This window comes from Calidris pugnax, unplaced genomic scaffold (genome assembly GCF_001431845.1).
Source record: "Calidris pugnax isolate Ruff unplaced genomic scaffold, ASM143184v1 scaffold171, whole genome shotgun sequence".
Taxonomy (NCBI): Eukaryota; Metazoa; Chordata; class Aves; order Charadriiformes; family Scolopacidae; genus Calidris; species Calidris pugnax.
Genome location: NW_015091064.1, coordinates 3,460,039 through 3,485,454, shown reverse-complemented (window position 1 = coordinate 3,485,454; position 25,416 = coordinate 3,460,039). Strand labels below are relative to the sequence as shown.

Here is a 25,416-nt window from a genome sequence, read left to right as displayed (position 1 = left end):
TTCAAAGGGGGAGATTGTCCATGTGGTCAAACAAGAGCAGTCCCAGGGATTTATACAAGGGTTTCAGCTGATTTATTTTTGAAATGCACTTTCTCACTTGCTCTGACATAAGGCAAGCAGAGGTAGTGTGCTCCTCTCCCTTTCTCTCTTTTTTTTTTTTTTTTTTTTTCAGCATGTAGAAACTTGTTATCAGTTTCATTGTGCAGCTGAAAAGCTATGTCTTGAGCAACATCTATAAATGTCACAGAGCTGGGGCTTTTTGAGTGTTTACTGAGAACATATTATGTTTTAGTGTCTCTATCATAAATACCTTTTTGTTAATCTTTCACCCTCACTAAATCTATTACAAGCTTTAATCAACCTTTCTAAGCAGTAATAAAATGTTATCAGCAGTTGGCAGAGATTATAAGTGACAGACCCTAATGTTTTCTAATGATTGTCATTATTTAGAAGGTTGTTTGTAGTTTTACAGAAAAATAATTAGATCTATTGCATACATTTGAAGAGAGGTGGAGTGTGCCTCCTCTGACAGTTTACTCTCAAGAAATCTAATTTGTAAATAATTACTTAAAAAGAAAAAAACTAAACAAGCCAAAGCTGAGTGGAAATTCAAGATATATTTAGGCAAATGCAGGCTGAAGAGAACATGTTTTATGCTAAAAGACAGGATATGCCCCAGATGAATACATACAGTTCAAGTTTTTCACCTGTTATCAACAAGGTCTGAAGTCTGAATTTTTAAGAATACGTCTCCTTCTTTATCAACCTGTCACCTTGTTACACACACAGGAATAGGTTTATGAAACTATTATTTTATATTATGCAAATTATTATCCTCTTTAAGAACAAGTCAATACTCTTTCACTTACATGCCGTGTTTCTGCAACTGGTGAAGTGAAAGGTTTCAAATGGGACATAAATGAGGTGAGATTTTCTTGGTTCTCTTAAAGCTTAAAGGGCTTGGCTGTTTTTTTTCCCCACATAAGAGAAGATCCTGTAAGCGCTGTGTTCTGGCCAAATTTCAGATTTGATCTCAAATGAGATACATTTCCCTCCATTCTCAATGGTGTGACTATATTTTAATTTTTACTGTCCTGACTCTCCCCTATTATATGACCCCAGACGTGTCTGTTGAGAAAGGGTATCTACGAAGCAGTGCATCCAATACTTGTGAATACATCTACAGTACGTCCAGCAGAGACTCTCCAGATACTTGCATGTCCCCCCAAAACTGAAATTCTTGCCAGCACCAGGCAGGGAGCTTTTTATAGTTTAATGTTGTTTCATGCCCAGTGAATGCTCACTGCTGACCTGCTTTCAGAGGGTATAAAAAAATCTGTGCAGGTGTTTAGGTCTCATTGATATGTACACACAAGTAAGCACACACACACACACATGCATGACCCTTTAGGCTAAGTGACCAGTTTAAGCAGGAGTGTGGGCCAAATCAGATTAGTGTAACTGAACTGGATCTTAGCTTTTTAATCACGGACCTCATCCAGTCTGCTTTTAAGCCTCAAACTTGAAACTCATTCCCCAAGTACATGATCTTCTCTGATTTCAGCTTGCCTCTTGCTCGGCATGAGCATCAGCCATGCACTCAAGATGAACTTGGGCCTTTTATTTTTTTGCAAATGATTATTAATTTCTGTGTATTTTTGAAAAGTTTGGTTTATTTCTTGTGGTGGGTTTCTGTTGGCCAGTGTAGATGTTGACTGTCTTTATTCCTGTCATCACCCCATAGGCATTTCTAGAGTGTTATGCTGACCACCCTTTTTTGTCTCTAGTGATCTCTGTTTCTGCACATCCCAGAAATTTCCTTGTTTAATTCTGCTTACAAAAAGGATGATATGTTTAAAAAAATTAAACTGATTTTTAGGTCCTTAGTAAAAACTAAATGGTGAGCTTTTTCTAAGCAAACCAGGCATTTTTAGCAATTAATTTCTTTTTGCAAACTCTCCATTACCCTGGAGAAGGATGTGCATCCTAAAGATATTATAAAGTAAGCAGAAAACCCAACTTGAAAGGACTGGCAGTGTTTAAAGTTAGCATTTGGAGTATATCTGCAAGAAGCAGCAGCAGTGTTTAAATGGGAAATTCCAGACTATAAATTCTTTTTCAGCTAGATTATATGCAGTACAAGTGTTGACTTTCAATTTATACCTTTGATATGACTCATTGAATGTTCTGATTCTTAGTTTATTTGTCCTGTCTTCAGCAAAATGGATTGAATATAGGGTTATCCAACCATGATGCGTTGTCTCTGTGCCTCAGATGTTATATTGATGAAATCTTAGTGTCTGGCACTATCTAAGAGGAATATAAAAATTTGATTTGGTCTGCAGCCAGCTTTCCTCCCACTCTGGAACAATGATGGAACATCTGGGAGAACGTTGTATTCATTAACCCAAATCCTGAACACTTCACATAATACCTGATCCTGTAAGAATCTGCTTAGTTTTCCAGCCTGCGTAATTTGTGCTGGATGCAGCTAGAGCATATTCAGTCAAAGGACCCTGTCTCTTTTACATTTTTGAGCTTTTATGTGACATTATGCTTTGTCATAATTGATGATAACAAGATTCCTATTTGTTATCTGATTTTAAATGCCAGTTACATGCATGGTGGCTCACTTCGTTCTCTCTCCTCCAGAAATTTCTCTGTATTTGTCATTTGTATTTTCAGCTGGAGACCTTAGGGCTTTATCTTGCCCATCGTCTCAGCTGAAGCCATATGCCAAGAGGCCTCTTAACTTTCCTGAGGATGGATCTTGGAATATCAGACTGGCGTCAGTGTGCCACCTTTATTGTTTTTCCTGTTTTCATAATCTCCCCTTCTCACAGTGGCAGATGCACACCAGCATTGTGCCTGACAAAATAGCCATTTTCCTCCTGGGGTTTGGTAGTGCGCTCTGGCCAGCTGCTGTGGGGTTTATAAAAGGGATGCAGTTGGTACATCCCAAAGTTTGAACACCCCCTGTGATTTCATAGTCTGTGCTTGCCTAAGAAAGGGATTGTATTTGTGTTTCCTCATGATCCCAGATCCTCTGCATGGATTTGACTGTTCATGAGACTAAATAAAGCTAAACTCCTGAACTGTTATTTAAAGATGGCTGTCCTAATGCAGAACATGGGAGCTAAGTTGTCTAGTTTAAGAGAAGAATTTAAGGCAGTGGTTAGAACAGCAACCTGGAACTTTTTTCTCCCTTTGCTGTATAGATATACTCTGTGCTTGACCTTGAAAGTTGCACGGGCTGAGATCCAGAAAATACTTACGCACCTAAATCCCACTTTGGGATTTAGCCACCTGGATAGGAGAAAGGTCCACATTTTCAATGACCCTACATTTTTCAGAGCACCTCAACTGCAAAATGAACATGGAAGCTCATGGGTTTCTTTAGCAAGATGTCATGAGAGCAGATGTGCCATGTTTGTAACATATGAACTGCTCATCTTTGCCAAGCCCAAACACTGAATCAAAAGGAGGTAAAAGTGTATGCTGTGCAACTACCTGCCTCTTCTACTGATGTTTTAAAAATGTACCATTTCCTTGCAGGGTTTGGCAGAGATGGAAGGGTGTTCAGGACCAAAGTGCAAATTCCATATTTGCATTTTGTCAGTAGAGCCTACCAAAGGTTTACATAAAAATGGCTCAGAAGGACCACTTTTCAAGGCCTTGACATCAGTATGGCTGAAAGAGTTAAGGCCATTAGGTGGGGGCCATAAAAATACTTAGTATCTAACATCTTCAAAGCAATGTACAAATACTAATTAATCTTCAAAATAGCCTTACCTCCACACCCCACAGTCAACCCTGATTAAAAAGTAAATATTCCTCTTGCACATGTAATCAACACTCTGAGCTTTATACTCTGAGAGGGTAATTGACTTGTGCCTCAATTGTGATTTTGATAAACAATTCAGAGTGGTTCAAAGAATGCAGAGGTTTGTCTCATGCAACTGAGACAGTGATATTTTGAAGTAAAAACACTTAGGTGACCGCTTATTGGAAACTGTTCTCATTAGACTTGAGTATTCATGATGCTGCATCAGGTGAAACTGCCCAGCATTCTGCAACCACCTGCTGCTGCACAGGTGAAACTCTTGCAAGACCACTTGCTACTTTTAAATGTTTTGGTATAATAGGGGATGTACGAAATCCCATTGCAATAACCAGATATCTACATGTGGAAACAGATCAACAAATAAATGCTAATAAATACTGAAGATCAGGGGATATGGATGCCTGGCCTGCAGCCAGCACCAGGCTCACTGGCTCTGCTTGTGGCAGAAGGGACATCCAGAGCCCTGTGGATCAATATGCTTCCCTGTGGAAGGGAGGGAAGCAACACCTACCCATCCACTTGCTACTCTATGGGCTCAGCTGTTGATCAAGATACTGAGATAAGTTGTTATGGTTGTGTTTACCCTTGATTTTAGTGCATAGGCACACTGATCACTTGACTCTTAGACCTTGTATATGTTGACACAAATCAACTGATTCATGGTCATATCTTGTTTGTCTGAGATCTGAGACTTAAAGGATGCACTTTTGGGGTGAGAACAGACTCCTTCCAAGTGACTGCAGGAGGTCACTCTGTCTACTCACTTGCAACGTGTGAGCTATTTGCTCTTTTCTACTCAATGCTTTAATGATAAGTATTTCAGGTGCTGAAGTTTATTACTGCTGGGGATCGGGGTTAATATGTACAAAGTTTAAAAAAAAAAGAAAGTCTGAAAGCAGGGAGTTGAAATTTGTGTAGATGAGTTGGCAGGGTTGGATATCTGCATCATGAGATGAAATGTACTTTTAAATGCAGCACATTTAGGCAGCAGCAATAGTTGCATTATAAGCGTGGTATTTGGTCTTCTGAGTGCTAAACTTGCGACTTCAAATTACCATTAGAGTACCTGTATCAGTAAAATGTTGTGTACCCACCAACCCAATAGTGTGCTGATTTTGTGGACGTTTTAAGCACCATGTAAATCTTATGGGCGAACCAGAGTTTTAAAGATCACAAAGCAGTTCTAGTAATGAGTAAAATGTACAAAAAAGCCAGTAAATTAGAACACTTGACAAGGTATTAAAATATGCTGTCTGAAATTCAGGTGTGGTTGGTTGAGTAAAAAATAATGGATTCTCACTGTGCACAAATTGAGTCAGTTTGCAAGATATTCCTGGTCTTGCTTTTGAATATTAAAATTTCAGTGTTTGTCACAAAACCACTTCAGCTCAGTTCAACACACCTGGGTGCACGCCACAGAGAGATTATCTCTGATCTAATCACTAGGGAAAGTGGTCTTTTCAGGTCAGGACTGAGGTCATGGTTAGATTGTAGATAGAAAATTATGCCTCCTCTCTCTGAAGCATGCTTATTTACAGTATCAGGTGGTATTCACTCATGTCTCCTCATTTCATCATTGAAATGCTAATACTCATTCATCAGTGTCACTGATACTCTGTGTGTGTGTGTGTGTGGCATGTTTTATATTCACAAATAGGTGGTCTGGCATTGCAGTATCATTTTCAAAGGTAGAGCTTCCTTAATACATTTAGGTAGCTCTATGTATGTATTTAGGTCAATGGCTTCAGTAGATATTAAGTTTTCATCCATAATAATAATAGTATTGGGCCCTTTGTATTTAGCTTGTTATTAGTAAAGCCATGAAGCACATGTGCAAGGTTTTAAGCAATTGCAAACCATAAATCATTATCTTTGTGTTGCAATATTAAATATTCAAATGCCGTGAAGTTCCACGTACCAAGGATGCTCCAGCAGTATGAATTCACTGCTTGTCTACTGTGCTTTCTGGTTTATATCATACCATAGCCTTATCAGCAAATAATTGATTAAAATGCATATATTTAACAAGGACAGCATTTTTATTAGAAGTGAGATTAATATTTTGAGGTGAAATATTGGAAAAAAGGTGAAATGCAGCTGAAGGCAATAGCTGTAAAAATCTTTTGATCCTTTCTGTTTCCTTGCTATCATTTTCCTGGATCTGTTTTGGCATAGAAATATCCAGAGGCTCTGTCTGTTCCAGCTCCTCCTATTCCTCCAGACTATTATGTCAAAACTAGGTGTAGTTACTCTCAGCTCTTGACCCATAGCATCAGCTTGGTGTTTCTCTCCTCAGGATTTAAAATCCTCTGCAAATGTTAGAGCCAAACTGGATGTGATACGGAGACAGTAAGAGATCAAAACAGGTTTTAGTGGTTTTCTTCCATTGGCCTACTCTTCTGTATGTAGAAAGTAATGGGTTTTAATATTTTTTTTCAAGATCTTGAGACATGGTGCATGGGTCAAAATATGTTAGATTCTGAGCTGTCATGTGAGATTAATCACCAGTAACTGTCTGGATGGCCGGACTCAAAGAGTTGCGGTGAATGGAGTTAAATCCAGTTGGAAGACAGTCACAAGTGGTGTTCCCCAGGGCTCAGTATTGACGCCAGTTCTCTTTAACATCTTTATCAATGATCTGGACAAGGGGATTGAGTGCAGCCTCAGTAAGTTTGCAGATGACGCCAAGTTGGGCGGGAGTTTTGGTCTGCTTGAGGGTAGGATGGCTCTACAGAAGGATCTGGACAAGCTAGATTGATGGGCTGAGGCCAATGGTATGAGGTACAACAAAGGCAAGTGCCAGGTGCTGCGCTTGGGTCACAACAACCCCATGCAGGCACTACAGGGTTGGGGAAGAGTGGTTGGAAAGCTGCCTGGCAGAGAAGGACCTGGGAGTGTTGGTTGATAGCCAGCTGAATACAAGCCAGCAGTGTGCCCAGGTGGCCAAGAAGGCCAGTAGTATACTGGCTTGTATCAGAGACAGTGTGGTCAGCAGGATCAGGGAAGCAATCGTCCCCCTTTACTGGGCCCTATTGAGGCTGCACGTTGAATTCTGTGTTCAGTTTTGGGCTCCTCCTTAGAAGAAAGAGGTTGAGGTGCTGGAGCATGTTCAAAGGGCAATGAAGCTGGTGAAGGATCTAGAGAACAAGTCTTGTGATGAACAGCTGAGGGAGCTGGGGTTGTTTAGCCTGGAGAAAAGGAGGCTGAGGGGAGACCTTATCACTCTCTACAACTACCTGAAAGGAGGTCGTAGCAAAGTTAGGGGTCAGTCTCTTCTCCCAGGTAACAAGTGGTGGGATAAGAGGAAATGGCCTCAAGTTGTGCCAGGGGAGGTTTAGATCAGATATTAGGAAAAAATTCTTCACTGAAAAGCTTATCAAGCATTGGATTAGGCTGCCCAGGGCAGTGGTTGAGTCACCATCCCTGGAGGAATTTAAAAGACATGTAGATGTGGTGTTTAGGGACATGGTTTAGAGGTGGACTTGGCAGTACTAGGTTTACAGTTGGACTTGATCTTAAAGGTCTTTTCCAACCTAAATGATTGTATGATTATAACTATTTATGTAGAGGGACATGCCTCAAAAAGTGGGTAGTTCCTGGGAAAATGAAAGCTAGATGTACAGATAATGTCAAAAGTTATGAAAACTGTGGCTAAAAATAGTAAAGATACAGGAAGAACAGAGCCCTCTGTAGCCATGTACATGGAAACGGAAGATAAAAAAGTAGGTGGAGTATATAGTACAACGTAGATGAGTGCACTGTAACTGCTTAAAGTCTGAGCTCATTTTCTAGACTCGCTTAGCAGCCATCAAAGAGAAATAGGTACTGCCGGGTCCTTATCTGTGTCAGCCTAAATTCAGCCTCTCAGTTCAGATTAGTGCAGCCTCCATTTCTCTTTGTTGACTAGGAGAGGAGAGTCTACCCTGCTAAGTCAGGCACAGACACCTACTTTATGGATAATCAGAAACTAGTGAGGTAATTTGTATCTGGATCATGCTGGAGACACGCTGCATGGTTTTTATCCACTGCACATCATCCGACTGTGAATGGAGGGTCTGAAAGAGCTGTTTTATGCTGGTAAATAAAAAAAGGAGGGAAACCCTCCACAAAAGGCCAGGTGGGATTTCATGGTATCTGGAATACAGCAACATGAACTTCCCAACAAACAGTGCAGTTTATTCTGTTTCTACTGATATCAAATAGATTCTGGTGAGGGAAGAGGCAGAGCTGGGCCCAGCATTTCCATTTTGGAGCCCTTATTAACCTCATTTTGAAGCAGGTGAAGAGCAGAATGCAGATGTTGCTGGAAAAATAAACCCTAGATTAAATAGTGCACATGTATCTTTGCATTAGTCCTGCTCAGATATGCTTGAGGGATAATGTGTGTGTTGAACTCTATGCTTTTTCTTGGGCACAAACCAGTAATGTACCTTACATGTCCTCTTCGGATATCATGCACACCTACTAGAAAACATAATCCAGTTTTGTCATCCAAATCAGAAGCAATATTTTTTAAGGGTGGTAGAAATATATGTTCTTGCTTTTTGAGTGTACAATAGTTTGAAAGCTCTTTGATAACTACAGACTTGTTTTTCTCCCTTCCCCATTCCCCAGTTTCTGTAATTGATTTTCTGCTCACATGTAGCTTGGGCTCATCTGCACCGGTGTCAGCAGTAAGCACTTAGAGCAGCATGGCTGCAGTGCCACTGAAAGCCTTCCTGGGGCTCATTCCTGACACCACAACAATGCAATGCACTGAGGCGGGAGCTGCTGGCGTTTCAAAGGTGCTCAATTGCCTTAATTTTCATCGTCTGTGATCAACAACAGCTTGGCTGAGCTGCGGCCGCGGCGAAACCTCGGCCCCTGCTTCTGGTCCTTCTCTCTGCTCCAGCCCTGTCCCTGCGGAAAGCCAGCAGCCTCCACCGGCATTTTAACTCCTCTGCCACTGGGCTAAACTGGGCTGCAACGTGCTTGTGCGGGTTTCTTTTGTGCTCAGATTCCTGGATGTCGGCAAGGGCTAAAAAAAAAAAAAAAAAAGGAGAAAAAAAAAGGAAAATCCAAACCATTCTATTTTGCAGTAGGAAAATCTTTGCCAAGTCAAGCCATACATTCCCGGGGTACTTGGATTAGTAGCTAGCCCTCTCTTTGTTTATAGACACATATACAGCTGGTATGAATCTCTTCCTACATTGAACACTATTGCGGCTTAAATAGTGCTCCGAAGGAAGGCTCTGTAATCTGGCAGTACAATTTGCTTTGCGTTTAAGAATGGGGAAGAGTACCTGTGCTCTGCTAGAATATCTCCTAAATATTGCCAAGGCTAATCTCTTTAAGCATATCTTTATTGTACAAGGCAAAAATCCATCAATATTTATAGTCAAAGAGTTCTGAATCTGAACTAGCACACTGATCCAAACCTTATGAAAGGGAATGATTCTTCAGTACACAATAGGCAGGTAGGGTATGGAGATATTTGCCACAATGTACTTTTCAGGTTGAGTTTGGTAAGATTGAATGCTATAGCGAGCTGAGCAGACCTGCTCTCTCAGAAGTGCAAACTCTATACTCCTCATATGTGAAGCTGTAGCCAGCTGTGTTGTGTATTGTAATACAGTGCATTCCTTTTTTCGTGTTTTATGCAACCATTGCATGAAAAATGCTTGCAGTCTGCTGAAATGAGGACCATTTAAATATTCAAGTGTCTTATACTTGCTTTGATAATTCTCTGCCTGGGACTCCTATACTTGAAGGTGTACACTTCCAGAGACGTGTCTTCTGTTTCACCACATGGTATCTTCCTCTGCACGCAGTTACTGTGACGGAGGAATAACTATTGGTGAAGCTGCTTGACTTTAAGCTTTTGATTCATTATATAGAGCAGAAACTGCAGGCACAATAAAATGGAATATGGGTCTTAGGCCAATGAATGTTTGCTTCTTTTCAGTCTTGTTTGGGCCAGGTATGTCTGTGCTGGGGAGGATAACCACAGGTGTAAAACTCAGAGAAGGGTAAATGTGCCTTGCTCCCAGGCCATTCAGCTCTTTTGTGCATTTACCCCATTTGCAAACACATCTAGAATCATTTGTTGTCTCTGGAGACCATTTAGACTGTGAACTTCCCAGAGGGATCGGCAAGTGAAGGAGCCTCTCTAGCATTCATGCTCCTTAGAGATGGCCCAGCCCCAAACTGGTCATGATGTGGCAAACCAGGTACATGTGGAACACGTGAACTGCCATGTCCCCCAATAGTTGTGGTCCTCTGCGCTGGAATCAACCCAAGATCTCCGTTTGCCTTTTTAAAGCCTAGGACGTTTCCTAGTTGTTTTGAAAGGTGAAGGCAGAGCTAATGATATGTGTTTAAGAAACAGATGAACTGTGCAAAAATTTTAACCTGACATGCTTATTTCATGCAGAGGCACCAAAGACTGCGAGGGAGGGTTAAAACATCAAAAACTGTTATTTCCCACTGGAAAAGAAAAAAATCAGTGAGTGAAACATGTTTCTCAGTGTGAAGCTTTTCATTAAGAGATTGGCATGGTGTGATATGAAAGAAGAAATCAGGGGTTACACTGTTTTCCTAACAAATGAGGAGATTTTCTTAATGCTGAGGCACTTGCAACTCGATTTTCCTCTGTAAAAGTCAAGGTTTGATTGTAGTTCCTGCATTATTATTTATAGTTTAGCAGTTATACATGCCATGTCCTTGGCTGTGGCATTGCAGTTTGCACCATCTATGTCTGCTTCCTAAATTTATTGATCTCATTAGAAGATAAAAATGACAAAGATAGCTCATAATACTTCTGAGAAATGTAAAACCATTAGCAGGTCATTGTCAAAGTTATAACATGTCCTTTTAAGCTGCTTAGCAAACTGGTGGCAGCCTATGATACAGGGATTAACCTGTGCCAGGAGTGACTGAGTGGATCGCAGTGGATGGTTAATATTCAGCCTGCCTACAAAGCTTTGAAGCTGCCTCACAAAATGATACAATGAAGCGATAAACGGAAATGCATTAAAAACAAAGGGAACAGAAGTTTTTCCTTTGCTCTCCTTTATCTTGGTCTCTGACATATAAGAAGCAGAATGGGTGTTAGAGCTTTGGTCTGAAATTGGAGTTGCTTTTTCGAGTTGGGTTTTACTTCCCCAGGCGAAGGAGCCTCCTGGGCTTTGCTCTCTGGGTGCAGGCTGACCTTGGCTGAGACCCTGCATCAGCTTTTCCTGTGGTGGGACCTTGGAGGTGCTATCCTAGAGCCGTGTTTAAGGTATATGGTTTTAATAACGAGTACTTCAGACACACGGTGCACAGCTGTATTTTGAAGCCAGCATTTGTCGCCCTGGGCGTAACCTCTTCCATACTGCCCAGTACACCCACCAGTGCAATGGGCATAGCTGCATAGCCAGATTTCCTGCTTTTTTACAGGAGAGCCATCATCTGGATTGTTATTGTTATTGTTTACATTTATTCCCTTAGAGAAATGGCTGCAAGCACTGATTGATTATGTTACTGCTTACTGGACTGTTTGGGTTTACAGAGAACATTGTTAAACTGGGTGGACCATATACTGCTGTATAAGACTTGGGCTGGGAGCCCAGGTTTTCTGCGTTGGTTCTCAGGGATAAGAGCAGGATAGGTGGTTAAGGAGAGAAGGACTTCAGCAGAAAGACTGGTAACTAATGAGTCTCTTCAGTGTCTCACCTGACTCTTCACTCATAATAGAGGCCCATAGCATAAGCGTGTTCAGACACAGTTACTGCCAAATCCTTTGCAGGTAGGTTGGACACCCAGAGGTAGGCTCTGGCAAGAGAAGTAAGAGGGAGAAGAGAGAAAGAATAGAAACCACTTTGCTACTGTTGGGCATCATGGGACCTGATTTACACCAACGCGTTACTCTCTTTCAGGATCATTTTATATGCACGTTGCAGTAACAGGAAAACAAGTGTTAGGACAATGAAGAATTAGCCTAGACGACAGTTTACACATTACAGCAGGAAAGAATGAGTATTATAACATTATTAATCATTTCAGTTATTCATTCAATTTTTAACATATTAATGACTATTTGTTTATTTTACTTATTGGGGAGTCATAATTGTCTGGAAAGGGACCCAAGAGCACTGGCACACAGGCTTCTCCTAACAAAACTTGGTTCTCTTTTCTGGTTCTATCTACATAGTACTCATTTTAATTTGATGCAACTGTGCAGTCTTGGCTTGACACACGAATCTATAAATTAAGTGTCATACTCCTATATTTTCTACCTCACCAAGGTGGTTTTGGGTTAACAGATGAATTTCAAATACTCAGAATGCTTCATAACCATGCTGTATAATTATTAATGTGTATAGGCATTCTCAACCATTAATTGCACTATCATTGTAATCTGGTCTGCTAGCATTTGATTGTAATAGAAATATTGTTTTCTACTTGATTTAGCAAAACAATCTTCAAAGTTTCAAGAGCTATTTTCCAAATCACAGATCTTGTAAATGCTGTTATGGGATGCAGTCAATAAAGAATGAAAAAATGCTAATATCATTAATAAAATTGTGTGAGGAAAGCTGATTCAATTTCCTAGAGAATTCTGAGCTTTAAAACAAAATTGTTTGATTCTAATTCAGATTGGAAAAAACCCCAAACATACTAAAATATAAATTCTCCTGTCAAAGACTAAATTCTAGAGGCTCTGGCTCTGAAGGTCTTTGCCTTGTTTTCACATCCAGTCACTGGGTAGAGAAAATTCTTCAATTTCTGTCCCAAGAACAGCCTCCCAGCCTGGTTTAGCTGGGGCTATGCAAAAAGCTGACGGCCATTGACTCTAATACCATTCCCGTGGTTGGTGCTCCAGACCTAGGGATGTTTCCCATGGATTTCTATCCCGGAATCCTGTAATCCTTTTGCTGAATGTCCTTATTCCTGAAGGATTAAGGCAAACTTGAAAGGTTGCAGAAAAGAACAGCAAGAACAATTGAATGTCTGAAAATCCTGCCTGACATTGAGAGATTAAAGAAGCTCAGTGTACTTAGATTGTCTGAGAGAAGGTTAAGAGGTGACTTGATCATGGTCTCAAAGTCCCAAGTTGAGAAACACTTTTCCAGCACACGGGGGAACCTCTAATTTAGTAGACAAAGCCATAGCAAGATCCAGTGATTGAATGCTTAATCTGGGCAAGTTCACACAAGATGTAACAAGTATGAGATTGTAGCAGCTAAGAGAGGGTACTGGTGGAGTCTCAGTCATTTTAAGATTTTAAAACCTGTACTGGCTAAAAGCTGTTCTACCTTGACCAGAAATTATAGGGTTTATGCAGAAGTCCTTGGGTGAAACGCTATGGTATGTGTTGTGCCTAAGGGCAACCTATACAATCATAATTTCAGAGTATATTAATTCTTTAGCAATGAATGTTCCCTACTGCTACATAAAACGGGCCCATATAACATATTAGCATTTGCAGTTTTCTAGCCCTAACGTCAATATTCAGAAGCTCGTCAAAACCCTTTTGTACCTCTGTATGCTTAGCCCAAAGAAAAGGAAAGCTGGTTAATAAAAAAGGTATTTTTAGCCTTTCTGAAATCTTCTTATGCCAATCCCTAAAAAGAAACAAGAATTTTCTCCAAAAATGCAAATGCTCTGTCTAGAAGCAAGAGTATCGTTTTCAGTTTTAACTGCTTCGTCATTATGTGTCACTCCCTATGTATAGTAAGTGCTGCGTGACAGTTGTTTCTAAGAGACAATCAGGGACTTTTCCAATAACTACATAATTATATTTCATAACATATGAATTTGTGAAACATGGGGCTTTATGTGTTCAAAGCACCCAGCGGTTGTTAATTAATGCTCACAGTACCTCTATGGAACAGGTAAGATGATATAATAAAGGCAGATGGACCTCCAGACCAGACAAAGCATTGCTAGCAGAGAAAGGAACATTGCATGTTAAAGTCTCCAAATCAAAACATCATATTAGCTATATGACTCTAGAAACACTGTTTTTAGTATTATACCCTGTAACTGCATCTCTTGCAATGGTTATTAGCTATATGACTCTAGAAACACTGTTTTAGTATTATTGGCCTACTACACTAATACAAGGGGTAATGCCGTGGCACTCTGCATAATTTGTCAAGATCAGCAACATTAAGTTCTGTAGTTCTTACAAGGGCTTGACCTTACTTATTGGGCTAGTCCTAACTGAAATTAAATCACTGCATGAAAAGTATGTTTCATTAAAAATAACTGTGAAGAAGAAGTGGTACTGCTTATTTTCAAAGTTTGCTTTTATTTTACAGATCAATGGCATTATGATATGGGAGTAATGTCCATAGAGCAGCAGGGGCTAAGTGCTTACTGTGCCAAGCACAGCCCTTGCTGTTAAAAGAGTGCTTTATACAAGTGACTACTTAGGTAACCAATACTAGGCAAGCATAAATGAAATCTATGAAAGACCTTCCAAACTATTTAGAGTCCATTCTTTCCTTTTGTATGCAGAAGGGAAGTGGACATGTCTGCTGCAGAGGAATATCCTTTCACAAGGGATTTCTATGACCATGGGGCTCCACACCTACCCACAGCCTTTGTCCCTGCTCCTTCACCCTACATGTCTGGCAGAAGCATTTTGAAATCATGTGTAGGTGCTGGGATGGCAATGCACAGTCCAACCAGGCCTTAATAATGAATAAATCTCATGCATGCCAGACCCGAAGGAGGAACTGATAGTCACCTATCTCATCCAGAAACTTTTCAGTGCCATGTTATGCTTTTATATTAAGAAAACTGTATGTTCAAAACGTGACTTCCTCTCTGGATTTATTTTGCCCTGAGTTTTGGGCACGATCAGGCATGGCTTCTGGACTGCTTTCTCCTTGGGACTGTTACTGTACCTTGATGATTCAATAGAAAACTACTGAGAGATGGACTGAATAGGGGAAATGGGTGGACTGCTATACAGTTACTTCAAAGACAATCACAAACATATAATAATATATTTCAGAGATGGATGACTGGATGAATAATCTCATAGCAGGCATTCTGAGTTTGTATTTTGACCACTTCTGATGGAGACTAATCCAAAAACCTAAGAAAATACAGATTCTACTGGGCTGCCACTATGTGTGTTTTGAATTAGAAAGGGAAAAATCTTCCCCCCCCAAAAGACCAAGTTTCCTTTCCTCTTTTTGGTTTCTGGCACAAGACATGCAAATGTGGGAGGGAGAAAATATCCCGCTCAAAAGAAGAAAGTATTGGGAAGTCAGCAATATATAAAAAAGAAAAGTTTCTTGAGAAAAAACCCACCAATGCAAACTCAGTGTTTCACCACAAAATGAAAAGTAAGGTGCAAAGAAAGCAGCAGTCGCAGATCTGTTTTTTTCATGTTTTCAACTCACCTCATTCCAGATAACTTCTGGTCAGCAACTTCCATGCCACACGGGCTCATCTCAAAGGCTTATGCCATGAAGAGAAGAAGCACCACCAGTTTTGCAGAGTATGGTCCTGGCAGGTGGAGAGATGAAAGGCCTTTACAGGCAATGATCTACAGAGCAAAAGCAGATCATTACCTCATGAATGAGGTAGGTTATTCTTGTGAGAAGTGAACAAGAATCTTGACATTGGAAAACACAAAACAATCAATCTGGTAAGATCTGTGCATTCTCTGCATTTTCAGATGCTTTTTTTAAAGTTCATCTATATTATGGTATCATTTTATGGCTTGCCAGTGCAGCTTACTGATCATATAACAGCCCAATAATCTAACCATTCGCAAAAATCAATAATGAACAGTAGTCAGCAATTGAAATGGGCTGGTCCATTCCCTTTGAGGAGGTACACTAGCACTTCCTATAGAGGGGAAACACGAAATGGAGGAGGAACTTTAGCATTTCTGGAAAAGTACATCTGAATTATTGGTTAAGCTACTTTCAGTAGCATTTGGATGCTGGATATTAGCTTTCTTCTCAATTCCAAAATCACTCAGCTCAAAAGAAAAGAGAGTGCAAGAATTGAAAGCAGTGGGAGAATGGAGGTTTTCTGCACAGGTTTTGAAGGGGAAGGTGGGGTCTGAACTCGTAACCTCCATCATTGAAGTCTGGGGCTATGGTGCATACTGAGAAATGGTATCTAGCCAGAGAGCGCTGCTCATAGGGAAGGGAATAAAGCAAATAACATACAACTGCTATTAGTCACCACCATAACATCATTTCCAAGTCTAAGCACTTTGGGTTTGGGGGTATTTTATTAAGAATATCACATTTTTAGAAGAAGCAGATGTTTTTGTGAAAAGCTGACAGTAGCCCAACACAAAAACCTTTCCAGAACTATTAATGAGAAGTAAAGTTTAGTTATGTGTTTTCAACCAAAAGGTTGTTTGTTTGTTTTTTTTAACTTCCAACCCTAGCTGCTGGATCAGAGTTCCTAAATTTTGCAGTGGGATAATTTAGGAAGAACCTTCTTTTGTGAACAATATGACAGAAGTACCACAAGAAGCACCAGTAATGAAATTGTGCAGAACTACCAGCACTTCATCCTCATAAGTTGATTTCTAATACTTATTGCATCCCATTCTCCTCGTTTTCTGCTACTCTGTAATGGCTAATTAAAAACACGAGGATAAATGGTCAGCTTTTCCAGTGGAAGTTCATCAGGGAAGTCCGCTAAAGATGCAAACGTCTGTTCGTAGAAAATCTGGCAAAAGAAATACTGGAGTAACATAGCTTACAAGTAATACAAAGCTATTAGGAAAAATAAATGGTGGAAAGAGTTGCAGAGGAATACTATGATACCGAATAACTGTGTGATAAAACACCAGATACAATTCAGTAATAACAGTGTAAAGCAATGCTAACTTTAGGTACACAGTAATGGCTTTTGGACTGGCTCTCACCACTCAGAAGAAATCCTTGAGTTCTCCAAAAACGTCGGCCCAGGGCTCAATACAGATGAGGGCAAGAAAGGTGGTCAAATGTGTGGAATATCTTCCACAGGCAGAGTGGTGAAATAGTCTAGGGGTCTTCAGCCTGACGGGAGGAAGTGATAGAAATCCCGGAGATCATGACGTGTGAGAGGAAGGTGAGTAAAGAATGGTTGTTCAACCCTTCTCATTACACTGCAACTAGAAGGGATCAAACGTAAACTACTGTATAGCAGGCTTGGAACAAATAGACAGTGTGTAGTTAGACTGTGCAACTCATTACTTCAAGAGTACAAAAAAAGTTTAGACACACACAGAAAGCTGTTAAACAGGTTCATAGAATAAAAATCCATTGAGAGCTACTAAAATATCTTCACATTGGAGAGTCCCTGACTACACATCGTGAAAGGATGGGTGAGTGATCTGAGAAACTATGAGTGTATATTTGCCTTGTTCTTTTACTCTTCCTTAGCTCCATTGATGGAAATGTGACAAAAGACTGTAAGGACTCTGTCTCATGCAGAAAAACTGTTCCCTTGTTGAAGGGTACTTTCAGATATTCTGGTTTGTAATCTATATGATATGTGAAGTATATGTGTGAATGTGTGTGGTAGCTGGTGACGGTTGCTGTGACCACAGTGAAGAGATGTTCAAAGCAGAGCCACTGCTTCCCAGTCACAGCTTCCTCATTGTGCCCTTTGGTGCTAATGAACATGAGAAGAGGGAGGGGAATTCAGAGTTTCTGTCTCTCTTACTCAATTCCAGTAAAGTTGCGCCAAGAAATGGTAAAACTTACTTCTATGAAATGGCGAGGCCAGTATTTTGTGGCTTGGTTGCTTTTTTTTTTTTTTTTCCTGTCCTGATTTAATTTAACCAGGCAGACAAACTTCAATAATTCTCATCACTTCTTGACTCACTGTTTTATGTTGATGTTTATTCATGTTCTCCTGATTGTACAACTCACCAATTCCCCCTCTTTAATGTGTTGATACCAATGTTGAAGGATGGTATAAAAAACTGGAGCAAAACATGGTCATTTACTCCTCTGGTCTTGTTTGTTTGCTGCAGAAGCACTTGCACTGACACAGATAGACTTTCCTTGAGCATGGAAAGAGATAAGGTTGGGGGTTTCTGTTTTATTTGTTCTGTACCACACATATTTTCCCCACCCACTCCCTCACTCACTTTTATATATGCTCACACACAGATGTGCTCGCATACTAGCAGGTTTCAGAGAATTTCACTCAGTTTAGGAGAATGTGACCAACGTCTGGGATGAAATGTTTATATTTTCAGCATCACGAGTCATTTCCACCAATCTTACCATCACAGGCGGGTGTTTCTGGGAAGGTGCTAAAGCACCTATCGCTCAGCATTTAGGACATTGTGAAAGTAGTGCTACGAAGAGTTGGGGTGCATTGTGTTGTCAGAAACTATTTGCTGCCTGCCCAGATTACGCCCATGTTCAGAAGTGGAGAAGTGATTTAGCTAATAGGTAGTGCAGTTGCCTGTGGTTTTCTGCCTATTCCTTTGTTGAAAATGTTGATATGGCTCATAGCTCTGCCTCATTGCCGTACCTTTGACTACTACTTTTCATGTGGGAATCTGCACATAGATAATTCAAGTGTTTTTATGAACAGAGGTATTTTTCTGAATCTTTGCTCAAGTGTTCTCCTGAAGCTGGGTGTCTCTGCAGATAGATGGGTGCATCTGCAAGTTTCAAGATGTGCAGTTTCTGTGGGTGTGGTGGGATGAGTGTGGTGGGGTGAAAGAAGAGAAGAAACGGCTTCTGGTGCCTCACATCATTATCTGTTCTCTTACAGGTTCTGCTTTTTAAACAGTGACCTCAAGAGAAGCTCTGCAGGATGAAAGGGTTATTATGTGGCTGGACACCTTGAGTCACCTGGGGTAAATTACTACAGTCTCTCAGTTATTAAGTTAAGCCCCTGTGTTCTGGTGAAATCAGTGGAGCTTGTTTTCACTGGTGTAGTATCTGAGCCATCAAGTTTAATGAATCGTTACAAATAATTTAATCTGCACTTGCAGGTGCTATTAAAACATTTTTTTTTTACCGAGAGATTTTTTTTTTTTTTTTTACCTAGGAAGAGCAGTCTCTCTGAGTCACAAACATGAGTTTAAATATGGAAAAGTGGGATAGGTTTTGCTCATTAGAAAGCCTGATGCTGAATTCAATATTCCCTTCTGCTAAACTTACCTCCTCCAGAATTTAAGACTTTAAGTTGCAGGGGATAAAACATAAGGCCCGTGTTAATTGCAAATAAATAGTGCCAGAAATCTGTACAGATGGTACCTGAAGTTCACTGCTGAAGACTATCCAGTAAACTATATATAATTTGCACAACATGTATGTACAGGAAGCAGGAGAACAACTTTTTTAGTGGTTTCTCACATTTGTAAAAAAACAAAACAACAGAAAAAAAGAAATCATAAATGAACACTCTCAGTCTGTGAAACTTCTTATTTGGGAAAACACCAACCTGTATTTCTATTTATTTACCTTAATTAAATTAATTAATTTAACAAGTCTGAAGATTTCAGCATTTTACAGGATACAGGTGTAAATATCTGGCGAGTAGAGTGTATATATTAAACTACATCTACTTAGCTAGTAAATATTTTGCCGCATTAGTTTGCTCATTCCCAAGCAATCAGTTGTGAACTCCAGTGTTGTAACGGGTCCACAGGGAACATTTGTGCTTTGGTTGGCACTTAGATTAAATTCATCAAATGATTTTTTTTCCCCCCTTCAAGGCTGACATTTCAGAATGTTTTTTTTAAAAGGTTGTGTGCCAACTGCCAAAGTCAATTAATTAAATGGTAAATCTGAAATTTGTAGGGGAAGACTATCATTCTATTTTGCTGTGTGACCTTGGAAAAGTGAACATTTAATCCACAAAACACATGGTTTACCAGAGGGTCCTGATTACCTTGCATTTAAAGTAAAAGCAAAACTCCCAGAGATTTTTTGTGAGATTAGGGATTACCTCAAGGATGACATTTTACCCTGCATTTTCCTTCTGCTTTTCATATTTGGTAGTAATGAGAATATCCTTTGAGGTCCTGCTATGCTTGATAGCTTAAAGGATTCAGCACTTAGTAGTAGGAAAATGTGCAAATTTGTGGCCTCATTTTCTATATATTTGGAGGTACCCCAGGAGAATGTATGATGTACAATCCCAGAATTTGTGATTTCTATGCTGGCTAAAGAGCTTAATCTCAGATCCATAAAGGAGATCAGAGGCAAAATTCAATAGACAAGAGCAGATGGTGATCCTATTCTAAGATAACGTGGGTACTACAAATACCTCTCCAAAACACACACCTCCCAAGGAGTGTATATGCCTTCAATGGCTGCAAAGGCAGCCTGGTTTCACAGATTAGATTGGACATTACTCCTCTGTCTCTCACCCCCCATGTCACTTTTTGTACATCTTATTGAACTCCTAATACTGTATTTGAAGCCTTGCCATCATAAGGTGCTTGGAAATGAGTGCAGTGCACGGACTGTTCTTCAGCTGTTATTTTTCTGTCATTATTTTTATATTTGTTTTGCATTTATTTATGTTTTCCCTGCCTGAAGACCATGGTGCAGACCAGGACCCTGTATATGCCTGGAATAGAAACACAGCCCGAGAACAACATAAAAGACAGTGAATAGGACAGGTGGGTTGAGACAGACATAGTACTTTTCTCCCTTTGTCATTTTAAATTCTTTCATCTTGTATTTTGTTACAATTTCAAGTTCAGGGCTTGTTCCTAATTTTGCATGCCCATTCCCCACTTGTTTCATGAAAGTAGGTGTTTGTTTTTTTGGGAAGAGAAAAGCTGCCTAAAGAGAGTGGTTTCCTGCATAATGAGAAATTTGTTAGAATTTGGTCTCTAATTTGACAACTCGGCATGAGGGGGGTAGAGTTCAAGGAAAGGCACTGATCAGCCATCTGTAGTAGGGAGAAGTGGTGAAAACTGCTAGTGCCAAGGGGTTTCTTAACTACGCATCTTGTAGGAATGTACATGCTATGTATTAAGATACAGGAAGGTAATTCTTCTCAAGATTCATAATCTTGTGCCTTCTCCTACCCTTTTGCTTTATATAGTGAATATAGCAGTGGTTCTTTCTCTCGAAGTCCTGTAGTGCAATTCTTAGGACATGTTTATTCCTCCGCCACCTCTTTGTCCTGCCTGTCCAGATATGATCTCATGTTTTCCTCATTGTTCCTTCTTGTGAAAGAGACCTACAGATGTGATGGCCCAGAGAGATGAGTCACATAGGTGTGAACAGAAGTTGGAGATCTGCAGTGCTGCTTTTCTGAGCCACTGTTAATGTATTCAACCTGAGGGATATTCGATATAAAACATTAGTAAGAATGCCTCCAAGAATGAGACAAATGAAGTATGCCAAGCTGTAGATAATGCTTGAGGTCAAAGCTACTTTCATTTCCCAGCTTCTTCATACTGTAAAAATTGAAGTGTTTTTACCTGTGCCTAGAAGGAGAATCCCTAAAGGGTCTTGGGAAACTTTAAACACTTGAAATACTTCATCTGGTACCAAGGCTAAGTGATAGATGAGTGGAAGTTTAGAGTATTGATTTTTGGTTTAAATCCTATCGTCTGAAGCACCTAAAACATTGCGTGGATCTAAAACTTACCTCATGTGTCTTTAAAATTCCTTCCTGTATGATGGATTTGTTGATATTTATCTCAGAGAAATGTGTGAAACGCTCACTTATTACAGTAATAACTGTACCATATATGTACTTAGACAGATAGAAAAGGTGTTTTAAATGGCTTATAAAATCTGGCAGAGAACAAATCTCATTAATGTTTCTAGATGATCACTAGATTACCAAGTTTCCCTTAACTAATGTTGAGTGGTTATCTATATTGTTCCTGTGCAAAATGCCTGTATCTCCCTGTGAGATGTGAATCCAGTTTTCCAAGTGATCATTAAACATGAAAGAACTAAACATCCTAATTTTTTTCCCTAAAGTTGTATCTCAGCATTGTCTCCATCAGTAGCCTTGTCTGCAGGAAGTGTAAAGTTTCCTGCTATGATTGTTTGACTGCTGCCAATTATCAGATCTGCTTTTGGCAGCTTTCCCCTCAACCTGCTGATTAGCTAATGTGTGGTTACTAATACAATATGGGAAACTGGTGTAAACGAGGAAGCAAAAGATTTATTAATTTCATGTGCTAAATACTGTTTGTAATATAATTATCAATACTGTGAAGAGAAATCCTGGCTTAAGAAATAGTCAGGTTTCTATGCTTTTTGTAAAATGAGGCACAAGAATTTTGTGCAGTAAACAGGCATATTTTCCCCTTGATACACACACATAATTTTCATTAGATTCATAGATTCTAAAGGCAGAAGAGGGACCATTAGAGCATCTAGTCTAACTACCTGTAAAACACAGGCCACAGAATTTTATCCAGCTACCCTGTATCAGAATTAATAGAAAACAGGAGCCAAATCCTGAGTTGAATGTTATTCCACCAACCTGGAATAATCATAGAATCATAGAATCATAGAATCGTCTAGGTTGGAAGAGACCCTTGGGATCATCGAGTCCAACCGTCAATGCTGATTTATAACAGCTGAGAAATTGGCAGTAGACTTAAGTGACAACGAATTCTTTTTGCATAAACCTAAATGAAAATGGTCACTTATATTTCAATAACGATGTCAAAAGAACCTTGCTTGGAGTGAGTTTTTGCAGTGTATTTTAAACTTTAGAAGAATAGTTTTTTTTTCCCAAACCTTTCTGGGATGATTGTATTCCCTGTTGTAATTTAAACTTGTCCCTTCACCGAATCTCCTGAAGAAAAGGCATAAAGTTAGCAGAAGAAGAATGCTTCTCTTTAAATTGAAGCCTGTGCCCAGATTCTTATTTGTAATTAATTCATGCCCTAGGATTTTAGTGGGAGATGGAAGAGCTAAATAATGTAATAAAAACCTAGTTTTCTCAGAGCTAAGAAGAGCTTGAACTCACAAGGTCAAAGATTAAGTCTCCGAAGCTAAAATGTAGAGTCTGTGATTTCTTTCATTAGGTTCCATATTTGGCAAAACAAGATGTCTCATCACTCTTTTGTAGCCATTTGTACATGTGTGTGGATGATGTTATTATATTTATAGCAGATATAGCCTTATCATTTAGCTACAGACAGAATTCTACCTGCTCAGAGCTACAGGGTTTAAGAATGCACTCAGACAATATTGACACAGCCAACGCCATAACATCCTGCAATCTGCACAGAAACTAAGACTTTCTGCACACCAAAGCTGAACAAAAAACTTCCTTCCTGCTCCCCTAACCCAGCAGAGAGTGTTTAAAGGAAAATACCAGTGTGGGGAGAATATTCTTCAGATTCCCTCAGATTCCAAACAATTTTCTGTCATTTCTGTCTTGGGAGAAGGCAGCAAAGGCATTTCTGTTGAGCAGTACAGAAATCCGTGACTACCACGTCAACATTTGGAATACATAAAAAGAAAGACACCTACTTATTAGAGTCGCTCCTTGTGTGGATAGTAAGCAGAGAGAACCTCCTCTCATAATACTCACACTCCCAGTCATTATAGGCCAACTGCTGGTTTGGCTGATGAACAGCTGGAGGTGCTTTATATTTGCTCTAAAAAAAGTAAACAGACTACATACATTTTAATACATTCCCCATATATCTTTCCCCTAGCACTTTTCTTCTTCAAAGCTGGAACTCTGTTTCAGCACGTCACAGCACATTTTGGTGCCACTGTCACATGGAGAAAAAAATGAAAATAACTTACTGCACAGATAAATATCAGAAGACATGTTCTGAAGCTTACCAGTAAACCAACTTCTCTCTGTCTCTTTTTTCTTTAAGCAGGATTAAAAGAGCCAACCCCTCCTCGAGAAACAAGGTTTTGCCATTTGTCCTTACCCAGAAGGATTTAAGTGTCCCCCATCCTTTAGGAAGTCCTCGTTTACCTCTATGGTACCAGTAAGTATTTGGTAGCACCACACTTGCCTTAAAGCTTGTAGCAACATCACATGCTTTTGCCTGCTGCAGACAGCATCTGCTTCATGAGGTGCACCCAGCTCCTGAACTGTTCTTCCTACATCTCCTACATCTTCCTACATGATTAGACCGAAAGTTCATTCAGCATTCCATAAGAAAAGAGAAAAAAAATACCTCTATATCTCTTTTATGCAGCCACACAAGGCCAATCAGCTAACAATGCCATTTTAAATATTGTCCTTTCATGAACATCAGCCTGTTAGCTTGTGTTAGATGCTACTGTGAAGTGGATCCACAGGAATTAAACACTGGGAACAGTGGCTTATGAGTGAGGGCAACCTTTTGCAGCACACTGCCAAGTTTGGTGATGTATTGCAGCGTGTAGAGGCCACTGCCCATTCTTATCCTGCCTCATTATGGTATCTTCTACCCAAAGAAAGATGTGTGTAGAATGTGCCAGCATATTTGCATTATGATACAAGGTAAGACAAGACAAAACGTGAGTGCCATGGAGAAGCCAGACAAGAGGGGCTCTCACTGAGGTCTGAACTGTGTGTTGTGGGTAACTCAGTATAATCCTGTGTTTATTGCTCGGTTTGGTCCTTAATTTCTCAGGCCACTAGGCTGACCTCCAAGAAACTTTAAAAATATTGTTTTCCAAAGTCTGAAGTAAGGCTATTGTTACAGAAAAATTGGCTGTGGTTTATGGTCTTGCCAATTTAAATTTAGCTTCAGTGAAGGTGACATGAAATCTGTATAGTATAGCCTCACTGGTGAATAAAAAGGCTCCTTCAGCCGAGTCATATATAAATATCAGTAATATAAAATTCTGACAATTGTAAGAGCATTGCATTCACAGAAGCTTTGCACTTTCAGTCCAGTGATAAAACATCAGTCTGTATATAGTTCCATTTTGTCGTTTGCTTGTGGAGTACTTCTTTCCTACACTAAAATTAACATTGAAAAGACTTTCTTACTTTTGGGGAGAAGAGCACCATTGAAGAGAAATTCTCCCTGGCAAATTAATAGATAAGGTCTGCCGTGCTAACTCAAAAGCAAGTAAAAGGTAAAAATTGAATCTCTGTATCACAGTTAAGTCATTTTTCTAAACTGAGGAAATAATATAGGATGAATTATATAGGATAGATTTTCTTACATAAAAAGTGCTTTTTAAACTTTAAAAGATCCATAACTAATATTGGGAATGGTTATAAATGACAGACTTCTCTTTTAGATTATGTTGCATTTATTACATTCTACCAGGACTTTATGGAGATTCTCAAGGAATTAAAGTTATATTTATGATAAAAACATGGAGCTGCTTCTAAATAGCATTTTCATCATATTAACTGTTGCCTAGATAACAGGCATATCTCCTCGAGCACCTCTATTCTGGTTTAGCACTACAGCTTGCAAATTAATACAGTCATTATAAGACAGCAAAGCTATATCACTTACCATTTCATTATTGTTCAAATCAAAATCCATATTTTTTCAGTTTCCCTAGGGTTACAAACTGGATAGGGAAACGTTATCATCTTGCAAAATAATCTCTCAAGACTCGCTCTCTTTGGTGTTAAGAGGAGCAGTTAATCATATTACAGTAATTTTCATATTAATAGGTCCTGTGCAAAGAGAGAGTTAATGCTCTCCTTCA

General features: G+C 39.6%; 1 long non-coding RNA gene across 1 annotated transcript in view; it reads left to right on the top strand.

Annotated features, from left to right (window-relative positions):
• Nucleotides 1-25,416, top strand: part of LOC106896618 — a 92,741-nt gene that overhangs the window by 35,109 nt on the left and 32,216 nt on the right. Inside the window, exons 4-7 of the long non-coding RNA XR_001413649.1 lie at nucleotides 15,236-15,408; nucleotides 18,569-18,653; nucleotides 20,347-20,429; nucleotides 23,628-23,741. This is a non-coding gene — a long non-coding RNA (uncharacterized LOC106896618). The remainder of the gene's footprint in view (nucleotides 1-15,235; nucleotides 15,409-18,568; nucleotides 18,654-20,346; nucleotides 20,430-23,627; nucleotides 23,742-25,416) is intronic.